General features: G+C 38.8%; 1 long non-coding RNA gene across 4 annotated transcripts in view; it reads right to left on the reverse strand.

Annotated features, from left to right (window-relative positions):
- LOC143660877 (uncharacterized) overlaps positions 1–12,388 on the reverse strand; it is a 127,869-nt gene that overhangs the window by 45,264 nt on the left and 70,217 nt on the right. For 3 of the 4 annotated variants that reach the window (XR_013164292.1, XR_013164293.1, XR_013164291.1), the window contains exon 4: positions 4,989–5,147. This is a non-coding gene — a long non-coding RNA (uncharacterized LOC143660877). Of the gene's footprint in view, positions 1–210; positions 683–4,988; positions 5,148–12,388 lie in introns of those variants that run through there. The other variant, XR_013164294.1, reaches the window with a different exon arrangement.

The following is a 12,388-nucleotide window of genomic DNA, read 5'->3' on the forward strand; positions in this document are numbered from 1 at the left end:
GTTGAATTGAAACAGATATTTTTTATGCCAGTGTTCCTAGCAGCATTATTTACAATAGTCAAAAGATGAATGCAACCCACATGCCATCAACAGATTAATGAATAAACAAAATGTGATATGTACATACAATGGAATATTATTCATTTTATTTTCATTTAAAAGGAATGAAATTCTAACACATATTACAATGTGGATGAAACTTGAAGGCATTATACTGAGTGAAATAAGCCAGAGATAAAAGGACACGTATTATATGATTTAACTTATATGAAATACCTAGAATAAACAAATTCATAGAGACCAAAAGTAAGTTAGAAGTTGCCAGGGGCTGAGTAGGGATAGGGGATAGGGAGCTATTGTTTAAATGGGTACAGTTTTTCTGATTGAGGAAAGAGATAAGTTTTGTTAATGGATGGTGGTTCAATATTGTGAATGTAATTCGTATCACTGAACTGTACATGAGTGGCTAAGTAGGGAATTTTTGTTTCATATTTATGTTATCACAGATTTTCTTTTTTTTAAAGTCACTTCGGTATCTGAGGGAATAGAACCTCCTACCATCCTGCACAGAGAGCACATATAAAACCCATACCTTAGAAAGGAGGCTTAAGAATCCCTCCAAGAAATCCAAGTCACATTTGCCAAGATTGCTTTACCTAAATGAAAGCTGCTGCCTTTATTTCTAAAAATAAAAATGAATAAATAAATAAATCGGTCTTCATTTTTAAAGGAGTAATCAATCCGTCAGTAAAGGTTCATATCAAGCATCTACAAAGAACAGAATTTTATGCTAGGTCTTTATGGGGATTTTTTAAGAGAGGCCCAAGGGAGTATTCTTTACTTCAGGATGAGTTATCATCTTCATGGAGATATAAGACTTAGTTAGATACACAGAATGGGAGAACCAGTGAAGTTTTCTTAAATGTTTGACTAAGGAGGTGAGTCTTGAAATGGGCTTTGAAGATTGGCTGGATAGATATGATACAGATAGAAGACATACTCTGGGTTCTGTAATAAATTATTAGGCTACTAAGCTGAATTTATTGAAGAAAGGGATTCCTTGTCATTCATTTTCTTTCTATTTCTGTGGGCCTGCCAAGTGCTTGGCACATAGCAAGGATTCAATTAATATTGGATTAATCGAGAAATAAAATTGATGAATTCAGCCATGCAAGAATTTCTTTGGCAAAATATAATGCCTAATTCATTAAAGGATATGTTATTTGGAGGAAGAGATGAAAACTCCATTAATTCTTTGTGAAGGGGCCACTCTGATGGCCAGATATTTGAGCAAGCAGGCTAGGCCTCCAAGAAATTTAATCAAGCACATTTCTTATTGCCCAGAATGTCAATTGCGGATCTGCTGTCTGAGAGGACACCTGTCTTTCTGAGGTCAGCGGCTGCTACATTAGATTTATTAACAGTAACCAGATCTGGCTATAGATGCTGCCAAAACAGGATATCCCAACGTGTTGTTAGTGGATGCTAATTTTGGATAAACACCTCCTCAGGGCTTTAAATCCTTCAAAATGAAGATTATATGTTCTAAGAAGTCACGAATATTATTAGAGTAACCTTTCTCAGTGAATGGTTAAGTTCAAATATATATATATATATATTTTCTGTGGTTGGAGTGCTTGGAAATGGACATAATGGCATTTTTGTATACTTATACTGAGGTTTACAATTCAAATATTTTTCAAGGTCCAAGGAACTTGCTTACAAAGTAGTATGTTATGAAAAGAGATCCTGATGCAATATGATCACTCCCTTCGGAGAAACTGCAAGTAAATTTAGTTAGTTAAATCTTCTGCCAGCATGTTCCTAACCCACAGAATAAAAAAAAATATCTTCAGTTGCCAGTTGTTCTTATCTGCTGCTTCTCTAGATGCCTAATTTGGAAAAATCTCCATTTTGTTACAGGTTCAAGTCATTGGGTTATTGTACCCTGGATACTTTCCCCAACTATCAGATTCTCTTGAGCTTTTGGGGAAACTCAGTGGTTCATGACATAGTGCCTTTCAGTCAAAATACGAAAGGATAAAGCTGGTTAAAACAGCAATGTGTTAAGACTTTTTTTTTTTTTTTTTTTAAAGGAAAGACAGAGAGAAGGAAGGAAGGATAGAAGGAAGGAAGGAAGGAAGAAAGGGAAACATTTCCAAACATTTTCTTGCTTTATTGTATTTTGTTTTTCCGTTTTTGTTACATGGGCTGGGGCCGGGAATCGAACCGAGGTCCTCCGGCATAGCAGGCAAGCACTTTGCCCGCTGAGCCACCGCGGCCCACCCTAAGACTTTTTTAAAGCATGTTTTTTTTTTTTCTTGACAGGAAGGGTATTAATTGATCTTATTAGTTAAATGAAGAGATTAACACTTAAAAATAGCCTAGGCTAATCTTCTATAATTAAGCTGGAATGTGGTTTAATGCTTTCTACCATCATGCCAACATGAAATGGCTTTTCTTGCTTTCATTTTAACTAGCCAGAAACTACAGCGAACAAAGCTTAAATCTTAAAATGAGATGGTTTCCTTTTGACCCTCTGGGGCAGAAAATGGAGAGACGAGAAGGAAGGAGGCTAACTTATTCATCCAGGTCACCAAGATGCTCAGAGCTTCAGGGAAAGATTCCCCTAGAGATGATAGGATGTCACTTACAGTTCCCTAAAAAATTTATAAGGCAATTTGCTTTTTAATGCTCCTGCAATCTTAGTGTAGTGGCTTATTATAGCCCTGAGCTATGTCTTTAAATGGATACCCAATTGTAAAAGTGGGCCTTTACATATCACCCCTTCCTGCTGTTTCCAAAAATGGACTCTTTGTTAGTTATTTGCACACTTACACTTTCATTTGGCAACCATTTGAAATGACCCTGACTGGTTATGAACAAAGCCAGTCACTGGTGCCTTCAAAGTTAATCAAGAACAAATGCAGCCAGGTTGCAGTTTGGTACTTAGGAATGTTCATGAGGGGCAGTAGCCTGGTGGTTATGAGCACAGGTTTGGGCTGTGGCAAGCCGGGTTTTGAATCCTGGGTCCACAGTACACTACTATGGGATTTGTGACAGTTACTCTAACTCTTATCTGTGAAAAGGAAACCGTAATAGCACTGAGCTTAACCCATTATCATCACATAGTAAGCGCTTGGTAAATCTTACAGCCAAAAAGAAAATAAGCATCATCATCAATAAAACATTATGTATACAAGACTTTGTCATAGGCTCTGAGGATGCAATGTTGAAGATATAAGGTCCACCCTTCTCAGGAAGGTTGGGGAGAAAGGCCTGGTACACACGTGTTTATGTAAACATTATAATAAGTTGAGATACATGCTGTGAATGGGCAAGGGCGTCTGAACAGGCTTGTTGAGGTGGAAAGACAGGAGCCTGGCCTTGGAGGAGGAGCAGTATGCAGATAAGCTGGCTGCACGGCACAGGGCATTCTCAGGGCTGTCACAAATGCTTAAATGAAAGGGAAGCCGCTCTTGCCAACTTCATTGAGCATCTTAGGTACTTCAATGGCCAAAAATTCATCAGGCAGAGAGGTGGGGGGAGAACTTAAAAAGATCATGGGCAGATTTTTTTTAACCAAATATTTTCAGTTAGGTAATTTTAAAACATAGATTTGTTGCCAGTTTAAAAATACTTTTTTTCCTTAACTAAACTACATACTTTGTGGATTGCCAAATGCAGAATGGAAATAATACTCTGCCATAACAAAATTAAAACTACTTATGCACCCATATGTGTCTTGCTTTCTTGGAATAGCATAAACAAATATGGTCCTTGTCCTTAAGATGCAACCAAAACTCTGAACCATGTAAGTTTATACACAGTTTAATAAATTAGGCTTAAGAAAAGGTTTGGTCCAATTTAGTCCAGGGGAATTATGTGATGGTAGGTGAAGTATGGGGGAAATGTATGGATTTGACATCTTCATAGAGAGGCTATTTTGACATAACATACTGTGAGGAGAACAAGTTGGCAGGTAATATTTTCCCAGACATTCTTCTCTACAGACAATAAAGGGATTTGATGCTCTACTGTAACCAAAATCTTTATCAAAACAGAGTAAAAAATTCCCAAATATTGACAGACGAGGGGTAGAACTATTGGAATATATTCCTTGGAACTCTGCCTGTTAATTTATTCTCTTAATAATTTATTATATTTCCTGCTATGTGCCATGTGCTATATGTTAGGTACAGCATCTACAGTAGTGAACAAAAAAGATGTGATTCCGCTATCATGGATCATGGAGCACACAGTTAAGTGGAAGAAGACAATTAAAAGGTAAGCACATAAATCACTATATAATTATACATCACCTATTTACTTATTCAACAAGTATTTTGGAGCACATATTATATATTGGGTTCTGAGGAGACAGTGATGAGCAAAAATAGACATGGTCCCTGCCTTCATGGGCTTACAGACATGGGGAAGAAGCAACTTAATCAAAGAGTCATGCTAAAAAAAGTAAAGTTGTATCTGTGCTAAGAGTTATATAAGGTGCATATTATAAAGGAATTTGTCCTTCTAAAGAGGTCAAGAAGCCCGGTCAGAGGTAAAGCATGTGGCTAAGGTCATGGCATATCCTAGAAGCTGAAAGATAGTTAGTGTGGCTAGAAGAGGAAGATGAACCCCTGAAGGAGACGGAAAGGGAACAGCTAGAATTGAAGGAGCGAATCTAGGGAACACTGTTCATGGAAGCCATGGGAAGAGACTGTTTCAAGAAGGAGAATGTGGACAACAGAGTCAAATGCTACTGAGATGTTCAGTAATAGGGAACCGAAAAATGCCCCCTTGGGTTTCACAGCATGCATGTCCTTGGTGAGCACAGTGGAACAATGGGCCAGAATCCAAAAAGGAGCAGTTTGAGAGTGATTGGCAGGTGAGGAAATACAGGCAGTCAGTTTATCAATTAGGAATTGCATTTGGCTATATGTAAAGGAAGCTGATGACAATAGCTTAACAAGGATTATTTTTCTCACCTAACAAGAATGACAGGTGGCAGTTCAGGCTGGTACAATGGCTTTATGATGACTTCAATGCCCGAGAATCCTTCTGTCTTCCTTCTGGGTTATCCTCAGTATGTGGCTTTTTATCATCATGATCTCAGCAAGACTGCTGCTTACTCTTGAACCCCAAGTCTGTGTTTCAAGTAGAAAGAAGGAAGAAATGTTATGGTGAAAGGTCAGGAAAGCAAAACTTTCCTGTAAATCTCCAGCTAATCTCAGCTCACATGTCACTGGCCAGAGCTGTGTGTCACTGAAGATTTCTGTAAATCTCCAGCTAATCTCAGCTCACATGTCACTGGCCTAAGGCTGCAAAGGAGGATAGGAAACAGCTCTTTAGCTGGACACCTTACTACTCCAAACTGAATAAGTCTTTGTGAGGAAGAGGGGGAGATAAATATGGAGGGGGCAAATACAGCAGCTACACAGCAAGTACAAATCACGATTTCAAAAAGATATCCATAAATAGGAGGAGAAAGAGAAGATGATTGTTGGAGAGGGATGTGGGATTGAGTGACATTTAAAAAAATTGGGAATGCCTTGGATATGTTTAAAACTCAGTAAGAAACAAATAATGGGGGAAGAAAGATTAAAATAAATTAAGTAGGTTGAAATTCTAGTGGACAATGAGAAGGAGGGATAAGAGGTATAGTATACATGAGTTTTTTCTTTCTTCTACTGGAGTGATATAAATGTTCAAAAAAATGATCATGGTGGTGAATATACAACTATGTGATGATATTGAGAGCCATTGATTGTACACCATGCATGGGATGTTTGTATGTCAAGAATGTTTCCATGTTTGTATGTTAAGTTTTTTCAATAAAAATATTAAAATGAAAAAACTCAATGAGAAATATAATTGTGAGAGAGTCTGAATATACAATAAGGAAAAAGGATAATTGATAATGGAAGGAGGGAGGGAATGGAATCTAAATCAGGAAAGGAGGAATTAACATTAAACAGGTGTAACAACAGGAAGGAAGGTAGGTTAATGCTTTGTATTGAGAAGATGGGGCTTCCATTTCTTCTAAAATGTAGGAAGGAAAGTTTGTTGTTTCAGTGAGAGGATAGGAAGGAATGGTCTGAAGTTTGAGAAGAGAGGTAGAAGTATGAAACAGCTGTCGAGAAGAGTGAATGAGTCATTTGACCTGAGAAATTTAACCGGAGATATTTCTGTGATGATAATAACATAAATAGCCATTTTTTCCTTAGAGTAGTAGTGATTTCATGATATATCTTGAATGCCTTATCTATTCTGTTAAATGATTTTCTCTAAATTGATCAGGAAGAAAAACTTAGTGGCCCTTAATTGCCAGAGAAATATTTTTTTTTAATTAAAAAAATATATATTACAAGAGAGAAACACAAATATCCTTAACATAGACTCATTCCGTTCTACATATACAATCAGTAATTCACAATATCATCACATATTTGCATATTCATCATCATGATCATTTCTTCGAACATTTGCATCAATTCAGAAAAAGAAATAAAAAGTCAACAGAAAAATAAAACAAAAACAGAAAAAAAAAATTATACACGCCATACCTCTTGCCCCTCTCTTTCATTGAACACTAGCATTTCAAACTAATTTATTTTAACATTTGTTCCCCCTATTATTTATTTTTATTCGATATGTTCTCCTCGTCTGTTGCAAGGTAGATAAAAGGAGCATCAGACACAAGGTTTTCACAATCACACAGTCACATTGTGAAAGCTGTATCATTATACAATCATCATCAAGAAACATGGCTACTGGAACACAGCTCTACATTTTCAGGCAGTTCCCTCCAGCCTCTCCATTACATCTTGTATAACAAGATGATATCTATTTGATGCATAAGAATAACCTCCAGGATAACCTCTCAACTCTATTTGGAATCTCTCAGCCATTGACACTTCGTCTCATTTCACTCTTCCCCCTTTTGGTCAAGAAGGTTTTCTCAATCCCTTGATGCTGGATCTCAGCTCATTCTAGAGTTTTTCTCAATCCTTTGATGCTGAATCTCAGCTCATTCTGGGATTTCTGTCCCATGTTGCCAGGAAGATCCACACCCCTGGGAGTCATGTCCCATATAGACAGGGGGAGGGTAGTGAGTTTGCTTGTTGTGCTGCCTGGAGAGAGAGGCCACATCTGAACAACAGAAGAGTTTCTTTTGGAGGTGACTCTTAGACCTAATTTTAAGTAGGCTTGACCTATCCCCTGTGGGGTTAAGTTTCATATGAACAACCCCCAAGATTGGGAGCTCAGCCTATAGCTTTGGTTGCCCACACTGCTTGTGAGAATATCAAGAATTCAACTTGGGGAAGTTGAGTTTTCCCCCGTTCTCACCATTCCCCCAAGGGGACTTTGCAAATACTTTCCCTCTCACTAATCAGATCACTCTGGGATTCATCGGGGCATCACCTGGACAAACCAAAAAAATCTCATGTCCTATACAAAGTTCCATGTACTTAAGGTGTTCAATCAACTATCTACATAAGTTATATTAAGAGATGCACTAGTCAAAGTATAGATTTGTACCAAATAAATATTTTTTTGCTTTAGTCTCACACATTAGTTGAAATTTTAAAATATTAATTACCTTCTATTTTCAGCACACTGCAGTAATGACATTCTTTTTTTCTTCCTCATGCAAAAACATTCTTTAAATTTGTACATTTAATCACTATCATTATACAGTCTAAGCATTCCTAGATTATACCATCTCAATCTTTATCATCTATCTTTCTTTGTGATTCATATACGCCCCAGCCCTCTTCCCTCTATCATTCTCATATGCAGCTTCATACAGTGTTTTAGCATAATTGTATTACAGTTAGGTAATATTGTGTTGTCCATTTCTGAGTTTTATATTCAGTCCTGTTGCATAGTCTGTATCCCTTCAGCTCCAATTACCCAATATCTTACCCTCTTTCTACCTCCTGATGGTCTGTGTTACCAACGAAATATTCCATGTTTATTCACTAATGTCAGTTCATGTCAGTGAGACCATACAGTATTTGTCCTTTTGTTTCTGGCTAATCACACTCAGCATAATGTCCTTAAGGTCCATTCATGTTGTTACATACTTCATAACTTTATTCTGTCTTACAGCTGCATAATATTCCACCTTGTGTAAATGCCACAGTTTGTTTATCCAACTGTCGGTTGATGGACATTTTGGCTACTTCCATCCCTTGGTTATTGTAAATAATGCTGCTATGAACATTGGTGTGTAAATGTCCATTTGTCCTTGCCCTCATGTCCTTTGAGTAGAGACAGCATATAGATTGGTTGTGTTTTTTAATCCATTCTGCCAGACTATGTCTTTTGATTGGAGAGTTTAATCCATTAACATTCAGTGTTATTACTGCATGGGTAGTACTTTCCTCTACTGTTTTGCCTTCTGGATTTTATATGTCATATCTAATTTTCCTTCTTGTTACCTTTACTCATAGTCTTCCTTTCTACACTCTTCTCCATGCCTCTCTCTTCTGTCTCCATATCTGTCTCTAGTGTTCCCTTTAGTTTTTCTTGTAGAGCTGGTCTCTTGGTCAGAAATTCTCTCAGTGATTTTTTGTCTGAAAATGTTCTAATTTCTCCCTCATTTTTGAAGGACAATTCTACTGGATACAGAATCCTTGGTTGGCAGTTTTTCTCTTTTAATGATTTAAATATATCATCCCACTGTCTTCTCGCCTCTATGGTTTCTGCTGAGAGATCTGCACATAGTCTTATTGGGTTTCCCTTGTATGTGATGGATTGCTTTTCTCTTGCTGCTTTCAAGATCCTCTCTTTCTCTTTGACATCTGACATTCTGATTAGTAAATGTCTTGGAGTATGTCTATTTGGATCTATTCTCTTTGGGGTATGCTGCACTTCTTGGATCTGTAATTTTAAGTCTTTCATAAGAGTTGGGAAATTTTCCGTGATAATTTCCTCCATTAGTTTTTCTCTTCCTTTTCCCTTCTCTTCTCCTTCTGGGACACCCACAACACATATATTCATGCGCTTCATATTGTCCTTCAATTCCCTGAGTCCCTGCTCATATTTTTCCATTTTTTCCCCTATATTTTCTTTTTCTTGCCGGATTTCAGATGTTCTGTCCTCCAGTTCACTAATCCTATGTTCTGTCTCTCGAAATCTACCATTGTAGGTTTCCATTTTTTTCATCTGTTCTACCTTGCCTTTCATTCCCATAAGTTCTGTGATTTTTTTTTCAGACTTTCCATTTTTTCTTTGTTTTCATTCCTTATCTTCTTTATATTCCCTCTCAATTTACTGATTTGGTTTTTGATGAGGTTTTCCATATCTGTCCGTATATTCTGAATTAATCGTTTTAGCTCCTGTATCTCATTTGAATTGGGTTGTTCTTTTGTCTGGGCTATATCTTCAATTTTCCTAGTGTGATTTGTTATTTTTTTGCTGGTGTCTAGGCATTTAATTACCTTAATTAGTTTATTCTGGAGGTTGCTTTCACTTCTTTTACCTATGGTTTTCTTACTGGATGAATTTATTTTCTATCTGTTCTTTGACATTCAGTTCAGCTTTATCTGGACCTCTAGCTTAAGTTTTGTTTAACAAGGGAGAATTTTTCAGTTCTTGTTTTCTTGTTTCTTGCCCTGCTTGCATGGTGCTTCCCCCCCCCCCCCTTACCCCTTAAGGTAAGATATTAGATATTAGTCTACTTAGATGTTATAGACCCCAGCCAGATTTCCCCAGACCAAACTGGCCTCCTATCAGGAGGAAAGAGTCACCTGTGTTGGTTTTCCCTGAGGGTGAGACCCAGCAGGTTGAAAGACTTTCCTGTGAAGTCTCTGTGCTCTGTTTTTCTTATCCTGCCCAGGATGTGGTGCTTGTCTGTCTGCAGGTCCCACCAGTGTAAGATGATGTGGTACCTTTAACTTTGGTGGACTCTCCCTGCTGGGGGTGTGGTGGAGACAGAGGAGAGGTTGTAGGCTTGTTTCAATGGCTTCAAATCACCAAGCCCTGGTGTCTGAATTCCTTGAAGGAGGGATTCCACCTGAGTTGAGCTTCACCCCTCCCCTGGGGAAGGCACAGGCTCCAGACAAGCCCCCAGATGAGCTCACTTCTGCCTATGCCTGAGCAGTTGCAGCCTGAGAAGTCCTACCACTATATCCAAAGGCAGACAATCCTTTGTAGAAACACAGCCACAAAAACCTCTGTTTCCTTCTCCCCCCCACCTTTTTCCATCAGCCCTGCCCCTTGGTGCTAGGGTAAAAATGAGCAACCTCCGCTTTGACCAGGTTCACCTAAGCTGGGGGCCTATTTTTAGTAGTCAGAATTTGTTAATTAATTCCACATTAGTGTTTGATTGTGCTCAGTCCCTGCTGCTGGTAAAGTTCCTTTCCTTTCCCCTCTGGGAAGCAGTCTGTGGGAGAGTGGCTCTAGCCACCACGGCTTGGTGAAATCATGGTACTGTGGGTACTCGTAGCCGGTTCAGCTGGTCCAGACTGGGGTAAGCTGTGTGTCTGGTCACTGATGTGGCCCCAGAAGCTGTTCTGTACTGTTTCTGTTTATTTAGTAGTTGTTCTGTAGGACGAACTAAAATGCACACATTGTTCAGCTGCCATCTTGACCCCCATTGATTTGGTTTTTGATGAGGTTTTCCATGTCTGTTCGTATATTCTGAATGAATTGTTTCAGCTCCTGCATCTCATTTGAATTGTTGGGTTGTTCCTTTGACTGGGCCATATCTTCAATTTTCCTAGTGTGATTTGTTATTTTTTGCTGGCATCTAGGCATTTAATTACCTTAATTAGTATTCTGGAGATTGCTTTCACTTCTTTTACCTAGGGTTTTCTTACTGGATGAATTTGTTGTCTATCTGTTCTTTGACATTCAGTTCAGCTTTATCTGGACCTCTAGCTTGGGTTTTGTTTAACAGAGAAGAATTTTTCATTTCTTGTTTTCTTGTTTCTTGCCCTGCCCATATCCTGCCTTCCCCCCCACCCCCCCACCCCCACCTTAGGAGAGTCTGCTTAGGTATTATTGACCCCAGCTGGATTTTCCCAGACCAAAGTGGCCTCCTGTCAGAAGGAAAGAGTCACCTGAATTGGTTTCCCCTGAGGGTGAGACCCAGAAGGTTGACTTTCCTGTGAAGTCTCTGGGGTCTGTTTTTCTTATCCTGCCCAGTATGTGGTGCTTGTCTGCCTGCAGGTCCCACCAGCATAAGATGGTGTGGTATCTTTAACTTTGGCTGGGGGCATGGTGGAGACAGAGGAGAGGTTGTTGGCTAGTTTCAATGGCTTCAAATTACCAAACCCTGGTGACTGAATTCCTTGAGGGCCCTCCCTGGGGAAGGTACAGGCTCCAGAGAAGGCTTCAAATGAGCTTGTTTCTGCCTATGCCTGGGGTGGTTGCATCCTGAGAAGCCCTGCCACTGTATCCAAAGACAGTCAAGCCTTTGTAGAAACACAGCCACAAAACCTGTTTCTTTTTGTTTTTTCTTTTTTCATCAACTCTGCCCCCTTGGAGCCAGGGCAAAAATGAATGACCTCCACTTTGACCAGGTTCACCTGAGTGGGAGGCCTGTTTTTAGTAGTCAGAATTTGTTAATTAATTCCACAAATGGCCTTTGCTTGGGCTCAGCCCCTGCTGCTGGTAAAGTCTCTTTCCTTTCCCCTCTGGGTAGCAGCCTGTGGGGGAGGGGCACCAACCACCATGGCTTGGGGAATTCACAGTTCTGGGGGCGCTTGCAGCTGGTCCACCTGGTCCAGACTGGGGTACTCTGTGTGTCCTGTCACTGAGGTGGCCCCAGGAGCTGTTCTGTACTTTTTCTGGTTATTTAGTAGTTGTTCTGGAGGACGAACTAAAACACGCACATTGCTAGGTCACCATCTTGGCCTGGAATTTGCCAGAGAAATGTTTTATGAGGAGTAAAATATTGTGCAAAAAAATGAAAAGTCAGAAAATATCCAGGGAACAGCTATACCTCACATACTGAATTCTTGGATTTCTGATAAATGGGAGAATAATAGCAGTATATATTTGTGTGTGAAGGACACAAATGTAAGGGCAAAATTGGAATATATCAAAGTTAAAATAAATTATAAATTCTGAAATACCTTTATAAAGCCATAATCATCATCTTTAGTAAATTTTTAATCCATAAAGGAATGGATCTGGAATTCCTAAACTGGCATGAATATATAAAATTACTGCATTTTCCTATGATTTAACAAATTCCAACTCAACCTGAAATTGAAATGAAAAGTCTGAAAGTGCCTCACGTTAAAAATTAGGAATATTCAATTGAGTCATTGGAGAAATTTCATTTGATTTTGTGGAGAGTTTTCATGGCTGCTTGACAAAGTGCATTATATTCATCATGTCAGTTTACTTCAACTTCCAGAATGCATTATAC

This window comes from Tamandua tetradactyla, chromosome 17 (genome assembly GCF_023851605.1).
Source record: "Tamandua tetradactyla isolate mTamTet1 chromosome 17, mTamTet1.pri, whole genome shotgun sequence".
Classification (NCBI taxonomy): domain Eukaryota; kingdom Metazoa; phylum Chordata; class Mammalia; order Pilosa; family Myrmecophagidae; genus Tamandua; species Tamandua tetradactyla.